Here is an 8,389-nt window from a genome sequence, read left to right on the forward strand (position 1 = left end):
TACTGCTTCAGAGTACATATCCTCTCAAGAAACAGCTTGATCGCTTGGCTCTCATCCGTCGTCAAGGGGTTCTTTTCCCATCGGTCATTAACCAAGGGACCAGATCCAGAATGAACAGAAAGAGGAGGAATCAAATTGGTGGCATAAAACTAGCCGGCACGCCAATCCCTCACAGAATCAACCAGATCATAGTTAAAGAATTTGCTCTTAAGACCCTAGCGAAACTGAATCCCGTAGCCACCAAGAACATTGGTGTCATCGCGGCGGGGTTGTGGCTTCAGACGAAAGAAGTAACAAAAGAGAGAAAGAGAAGGAGGAATTCCAAGGAAAGTTTCACAAAGATGAATGAAAACAGAAAGATGAAGGACAGCATTGGGAGCAAGATGGTTCAGACTAATCCCAATATAGTTGAGAAATCAGTGAAGAAAAGCAGAAGCAGGAAGGCAGAGTCTGGCACGGATAAAGGAGACAAAAAGAATAATCTCACCAGGACCTAGAGTAGGGACCCGATGCTCGCCTAGAGCTCTCCAATCAGCAATGTCCTTGCTCTAAATCAGACCATCGCTAACAAGCTCACGAAGCTGATCTTCAGTCGTTGTCGGAGCTGGCCAAATCTTCTGAGCAGCCCTCATGGCCATAAACTCTTGATTCTCAATCACGGAAAGTGATGCCTCCTCGTCTACAAAGGCTGCTTGGGACTTGCTCGCTGATTTCTTCCTACCCATATACTAGCGGGAGCAATAAAGAACTAGGAGGCAATGATGATTCGGACGGTGGCACTCAGATGACGGCAACAATGGCGGTGGCGGAAGTTTGAAGACTAGGGTTTTAAGGGAAATCAGGGCAGTAAAAAAAAGAAGAGGAAAGGCCCTTAAATAGATTTTACACCAGCAAAAACGCGGCCCACCAGGCCTATTTTAACACGACACGAGGATGCAACGGTCCATTTACTAACACGGCTAAAATGATGGACAGCACAAATCCACACAATGGTACAGTTCAACGGGTAGATTTCAGACTTATCCATCCAGCACCACGGCGGAGCTATCATATTGCTACAAAAAGAACTCAACAACCATGAAGCAAAGATGGGTTACCTCACAAGGAACGCAACAACCCAATCCTTATAGAAAGAACTCGGGAATCTCAAAAACAACCAGGACATCAGGAGAATAAAGAATGACAACTCAGAAGACAAGATTCTTTCCATCATAAATGGTTTCAAAAAATAGAAGATTACACATTTTACAAGACCCAACGAACTCGGTACTATGACAAGCAAGGTAGCAAAGAGGAACCAGGACACAGCTAGGCTCTGGAACGACTACGTGTTCCAAATTACTACTCGGTAGAACAAACCGCAATCGGCTACATTGTTTTCTTCAAAGGACGGATGCAGTGCATCCAAGGCAGAAATCAGCAGCATGACGGGAAAACATGGAGCAGAGAAGGCTGGCAGGCATCTGTTTACCCAAGTCCGATGTGATGTTGGATATGGTGTTGATCTACACCGGACAGTCTCAGGGCAGGCGACGAGGATCAACCCAAAACTGCCAGATGAAGGAACATATCCCACATCACAAGACTCCCTCCGACTACCGCCATGTACTTCCAAGTACAATGCTGCTGCGGGATTAGTCTACCTCTAACCCCTATCACAAGACTCCCTCCAGCTACGGTAAGATACACAAGAACTACAAAATACGCCCGGAGGCTGCTCTACTTCACAAACTACCGTATTCATGACTATGGAGATTTCAGACCACGCAACAAAATGCTCGATGAATCAAAACAGCACACAAGGAGGATATTTATAGGCCAAAGAAGCGGTGCACATGGACCGGGAGCACCAACAGAACAAACCTAACAAAGGACATAGTGAAAAGACAGAATTTAATGAAAGATGACTCAGGCGTGAAGGAGCAGTACTCAAGAACGAGCATATTCGGAAGAATATACCAACACTGTGCAACTCATAAACAAACAGCATTTACTACCAACCACCACCATACAACTACATCTGACAACAGCAGACTACCAAAGAACATGCCAAGAACCTGTATCCAAATTCTTTTCGGATAAAAGAACCCAGCAAGAGGCTCGGGGGATACACTCAGTGAGTGCACTTTTTCCTTCAAAAAAGCGCACATCACTCAGAAGACTTCCTCAAGACAGCAGTTTTTCAAACAACATAAGATTCAAGACCCTCCAACTTTTTGTTCCAAATAGCAAGAGGCTCGGAGGTTACACTCAGTGAGTGCAGTTTTTCCTTCAAAAAAAGCGTACATCACTCAGAAGACTTCTTCAAGATAGACTACTTCAAGGCCACACGACAAAAAGAACCCGGACATAGCTATATCCGAGCTCTTTTTGATAAAGAACTCGGGTATATGCTCAAGAGCCCTTCGACGAAGAATCAGAGCAATTTCAAGAGAAGACCCTCCAGCTCCTTGTGCCAAACAGCAAGAGGCTCGAGGGCTACACCCAAATGGGAGTACTTTTTTCTTCAAAAAGGTACACACCACGCGAAGATCTCACGAAGCGCTACATGGTTTCGCTCAAGAAAGCACTCGGACGACGCTTGTTCCTGCTCGACAAGACCTAAAGGAACAAGACGAGGCTTCCAGAGCTCAACCATGAAGTGCTCGGGGGCTTGTCGGTGCGGGACCCACGGGATACCCCGCAAGGAAGGGAGAAGATCTAGTCTAACTAGGATTCTTTCCTTGTAATCTTAGTAGTAGTATTATTCTATAATCCTACTAGGAACTCTCACTATAAACCGACTAGGATTCTGACCCCCTGACTATATAAGGGGGGCAGGGTTCCTAGAGACACGACTTTTACAACAGAACACTTCACAATCAATCCAACGCAAAGGCTAACGCCGACTGGACGTAGGGCTATTACTCGATCAAAGATCGAGGGTCCGAACTAGGATAAATCGACTGTCTCTTGCGTTAACCGTCGAGTTCCGTATACGCTGAAGCCCGAACATACTACCTCGGGTACCCCCGTGGTAGGCTATCGGTGGTGAAACATCGACAGTACCATCCCAAAATAAAAATTTGGGAATGATAGCGTCCCACTAGCGATAACCCAACAAGGTAGGGGAGCGCGGTGCCTCTCACTCCTAGTCTTGGTCGGTGAACGTTGGCGACGACATTGTGGCTAAGAGCAGTAACATGGATTTAACTGTGGACAAGAAGGTAGTATTGTCACTAGACATAGCGCTAAAGTGGGCGAGACATGGAGGAGCTCAGTCGATAAAACTCTTTGTAGCAGCGCGAGATATGGAGGAGCCCAGTCGATAAACTCTCCATTGGTTGCAGCGAAGATTGATTGTGGGATAAATAAAGCAAAGAAGAGAAAGGATGCTTGGTTCCTAGGACTAAAAAGATAGTTTTAGGTTTTCGATGCTAAATAGAAAGATTAAACATGGATTAATAAAAACTAAGATAGACTAATTGATGGTTATAATCTCAATCTCATAATAAATAAGTTTTCGAGATTCTAAATTTCTCAAACAAAAGATGATATTTTACACTTCCCCTTCAATGCTAGAGATCGATCATGGATCCCACGGGCCACGGGCACGTCGCACACCGGGTCGTAGTGACTTTTTTATGACAAATTTACTCCGTACAAGTTTGTCTCGGCGAAAATATCGATTTAGGGGGTGTTTGATTCAGAGACTAAAGTTTAGGAGGTGTCACATGTAGGTATCGCATCGGGTGTTCAGATACTAATAAAAAAATAAATTACAGAATCCGTTAGTAATCCACGAGATGAATTTATTAAGCCTAATTAATCTATCATTAGCACATATTTACTGTAACACCATATTGTTAAATTATGGACTAATTAGGCTTAAAAAATTCATCTCATAAAACAGTCTCAATCTATATATTTAGTTTTATAAATAATCTATATTTAATATTCTATATACGTGTCAAGCATCCGATGGCAGCGAATAAAGTTACCAGGTAGACCAAACACCCCGAAGTTTTGAAAAACATACTGTACCTTTCTGAAGGTATGCCATTGGTCAGGATGGCGGAAAGGTGATTGTCAGTGTATATAAAAATCAAGTGGAATCCTTCATTGGGCCTCTACGCGTGCATCTCACGTGACTGGCGGCGGGATCTTCTCCTACACCACCACCACCAGCAAATCTAGAAGAGAACAAAGAGATAAGGGGGGTGTTTGGATCACCACCACCACCCGCAAATCTAGAAGAGCACACAGAGACTTGGGGGGAGGGTTCGGCTGATCCAGTTTGGAAGATGTGGATGGCTGATTTCGACTGATTCAATAGTATTCTATGAGAGAGAATAAGCTAAAATGGAAATAAGTTGAGACTATAAGGAGAATAGGCCGAAGATAAGCCAAAATTAGATTCAAAATCTCTGCCACTCTTCCTACCATTCTGGGTCCTCAGAAACCGACGCATCTCCTCCCGTCCCATCTCGCACCTGCTCCTCCCGTGACAGCGACCAAGGGCAGACACAGCGGTGAGGCGGGGGGGGGGGGGGCTCAAGCCCCCCTACCCATATCACAGCAGTGGAACCCCTGTAGAGCCCCCATGAATTTTTAGGCAAAGTTCTATAGTGTAGGGGGCTGAGACTTAAGATCGAACAGTAGTGTTGTTCAGCCCCCCTGAAATATTTTCTCGGTCCGCCGCTGACAGCAACGATGGCGACAACGGCGACGAGGTAAGCGCGCGATTCCCCTCGAGATGACTTATTCTCAATTACTTCGAGCTTCGACTGCCCCTCTTAATCTGCGCCAATTCACTCTGCCTGGCGCTAGGCTGATTAGTTTCACTGGACATCAAATCGCTGGTGCGGGAATTGGGATCAGGGGAGCGATTTCAGCTGGGATGTGTCATTGGGCTTGCTGTTTCTCTCGAACGATTGAAGTGTATTGGGTTCAAATGTTCGATCGGGTTTGCGGGGCGAAACGGGGGCTTCATTGGACCCCTGGCATTTAGAAAAATTGACGTTCCTCGAGCAATCCGGTTGCGAGCATGCTGAGAAGCACTTTGTGGACGGCTTTGTCTCGCTTCCCAGGTGCATCGATTGGGGAAATATTGAACTGCCAGTAGCGTTGTGAAGTATGAGCTCATAGAATTTGGGATTGGGTTCCATGGCGTGTTGCGGATTATCAGCCAAGGTACCATCATAGTGTGGGGATTAATGATGTGGTTAAGTGAAACAGGCGAGGATTAATTAGCCTGTTCGTTTGGTCGTATTTGGCTTATAAGCCATGGCTTATCAGTAAACGAACAATATTTTTTTCTCATACTAAATCAGTCAACAGTACTTTCAGTCATGGCTTATAAGCTAAACTACCCCAAACGAACAGGGCGAATAAGGCACCGTATGTGGGATAGACATATTAGCTTGCTGAATTGGTGGGAGCCTAAATGATGCAGTGGTGACCAAAGTACGAGGATATTTAGAATAGAGTAAATTGCACGGTCGGTCCTTAAAGTATTAGGCTGATTTCATCTAGGTCCCCAAACTATGAAATCGCACTCTTGGCTCCCCAATCTACTTAATTCGGTCCATCTAGGTCCTAAACAGCCCAAGCGGTGTCAAGCAGTCGACGTGGCTGTCCACGTACGCAGGGGAGGCACGTGAGGCACACATGACCCTCGACAGCTGCTGGCTTTTTAGCCAAAAAGCCCCTGCACGATTTCACCTTCTCCACCTCATTCATTTCCATAACTCTCAGACCTCAACGAAGGGGAGAAGGGGCGGAGGGTGGCGACGTGCGGTGACTGGAGCTGTTCACGGAGGCGGCGCGGGCAGAGAGTGAGGACAACTCGACGGTCGTGTCTAGAGGGCCCTCTAGGCGCGGGCGTTGGGGGAGATGGCCGCCAGATTGCATCAGAAAGGAGAGCCGACGGCTGAATACGGTGAGTTGAAGAAACCCTATCTTGATCTGGACCCTCTATTGAGTTTTTGCTATGAATTTGTGGAAATTACGGTAGATTTAGGCCATTTTCATTTGAAAGTAGTTGATTTGTAGGCATGAATGGCAGTGTTCTAGAGTTCTTGGTATGGATGGGAAATTTTTTGAACTGAATGTTGAAAATTGGTTGAAATATAGGTCTAGGGTCTAACCAGTTCAGTCTAGAGGTGCATCATGGTGGTTTTTTTGTTGGTGTTCGGGAGAACCGTGCTTACATCGATGAAAAAATTGACTGGTTTGATCAGTGTGATGCTGATACTTGGTCACCCCTATGGATAAAGGACTTTGTGGAAGAGTTAGGTTATGATAAGGAATCACGTACACTGAAGGTGCATTGGTTATTGTTAGGGAAGACAATAACAGATGGTTTGAGACTTATAGAGACTGATAGTGACACAATGGTCATGATGTCTGTGATTGATAGAGTGAGGAACCTAGTCATTTATCTTGATCATCATGATATGATTTGTTCTGGTATCAACTAGGATGACATTGTAGCAAATCATGTCTGTAGTTTACCCAAGGTCTTTAGTCCTGTTAAGTTGTGACAGCTGAAAGGAAGGGGAGAATTTGCTAGTGTTTTACACAAACCTGAGGAAGGCCACTGAGTGGAACCAAGATCCAGTACATAATGGCATTGAGGCAGATGACAGTAATTCAGATGACTCAGACTTTAATGATAGTGATTATGAGATTGGATTTTCTGATGATGGCCTATTTGTTGACAATGTCGATGCTGGTGTATTTGATGAAGGGGCAACTAAGGGTTGTAAAATGTTCAAATGGAAGAAGGCTGCGGGCAGCACATTCAAGAGGAAGCAATCTATGACTATGTCAGTTGGAGATGAGGATAAATCAACAAAAGAGGAAGAGATTGACTTGGCAGATTCTGATGAAGGTAGCAATAGGAATAGGTTCAGGGAATTTTGATAGGAAGATTTGTTGAATCCATCATTTAGGGTAGGGCAAGTATTTGGTATAGTTGAGTTTGTGAGAAAGGCCATCACATAGTACAGCCTTAGGAATAGGGAAGAGATCAAAATGCCCAGAAATGATAGGAAGAGAGTCAAGGCTCATTGTGCTGAAGGGTGTCCATGAAACTTCTATGCATCCATGGACAGCAGGACAAATTGTTTTCTAGTGAAGACATACAATGGCCATCACAACTGCCAAAAAAAGTGGATGATCAAGACTTGTACCTCCAAATGGCTTGCAGAGAAGTACTTGGAAACATTTAGGGCAGACAACAAGATGACCCTACCTAACTTTGCAAGAACTATTCAAAAGGAATGGAACCTTACTCCATCTAGAACCAAGCTGTGGAGAGCAAGAAAATTTGCATTGCAGCTGTCCACCAATGGTTGGAGCAAATGGCACCAAATACCTGGGTCAGAGCCTTTTTTAGCACTTTTCCAAAATGTGATGTGTTGCTCAATAACAACTGTGAGGTCTTTAACAAGTACATCTTAGAGGCTAGGGAGCTACCCATCCTAAGTATGTTGGAGAGGATCAAAAACCAAATAATGACTAGACACTACAACAAACAAAAGGAAGCATAAAACTTTGTTGGAACTATTTGCCCAAAGATAAGGAAAAAAAATTGCCAAGAATGCTGAATTTGCTAATATTTGCTATGACATGCCTGCTGGCCAGGGAATATTCCAAGTGCAATCCAAGGAAAACACATACATTGTTGATATTGTCAACAAGCAATGTGAGTGTAGGAGGTGGGATCTCACAGGTACTCCATGTTCCCATGCCATTTCCTGCTTGAGACATGAGAGGATACCTCTAGAGACAGTGATCCCTGCCTATTACTCTGTTGAAGCTTTTCCAACTGCATATGCCAACAACATTTGGCCATGTAAGGACATGGTTGACTGGGAGAAGACTGCTGGACCTCCAGTTGCTCCACCAGTTTATGAGAAAAGGATTGGGAGGCCACCAAAGGCAAGAAAGAAACAAGCATATGAGGTTCAAGGTAGAAATGGACCTAAGCTAACAAAGCATGGGTCCAAAATGCACTGCAGTTGATGCAAATCACCAGATCACAATGTGAGGACATGTGAATTGAAGAAGGCAGGCATCAGTCCAAGTGGCATTGAAGAAATACCTCCAATAGTTACTGATGACCATGGTGTATGTAATGTGTTATGTTCTGTTACACTAGACAGTCATCCCTTCAGTTGTTAACATTACTATTCTTGTAGGATGACATAGAGGCCTGTAAGGAAAATGGACCCTAGGCCCATTTACTTTGGATTTTAGTGTTTGATGACCAACACAACTAAATTGGACTAATGAATTTGCAAGTGATTGTTTTGTAGTTCAATATGATGCAAGACGTGACTTGGACAAAGGAGACGTGATGATCCGATGATCAACACCATAAGCAAGACTTTAGGAGCACAAG

Source organism: Miscanthus floridulus, chromosome 17, assembly GCF_019320115.1.
Source record: "Miscanthus floridulus cultivar M001 chromosome 17, ASM1932011v1, whole genome shotgun sequence".
NCBI lineage: Eukaryota > Viridiplantae > Streptophyta > Magnoliopsida > Poales > Poaceae > Miscanthus > Miscanthus floridulus.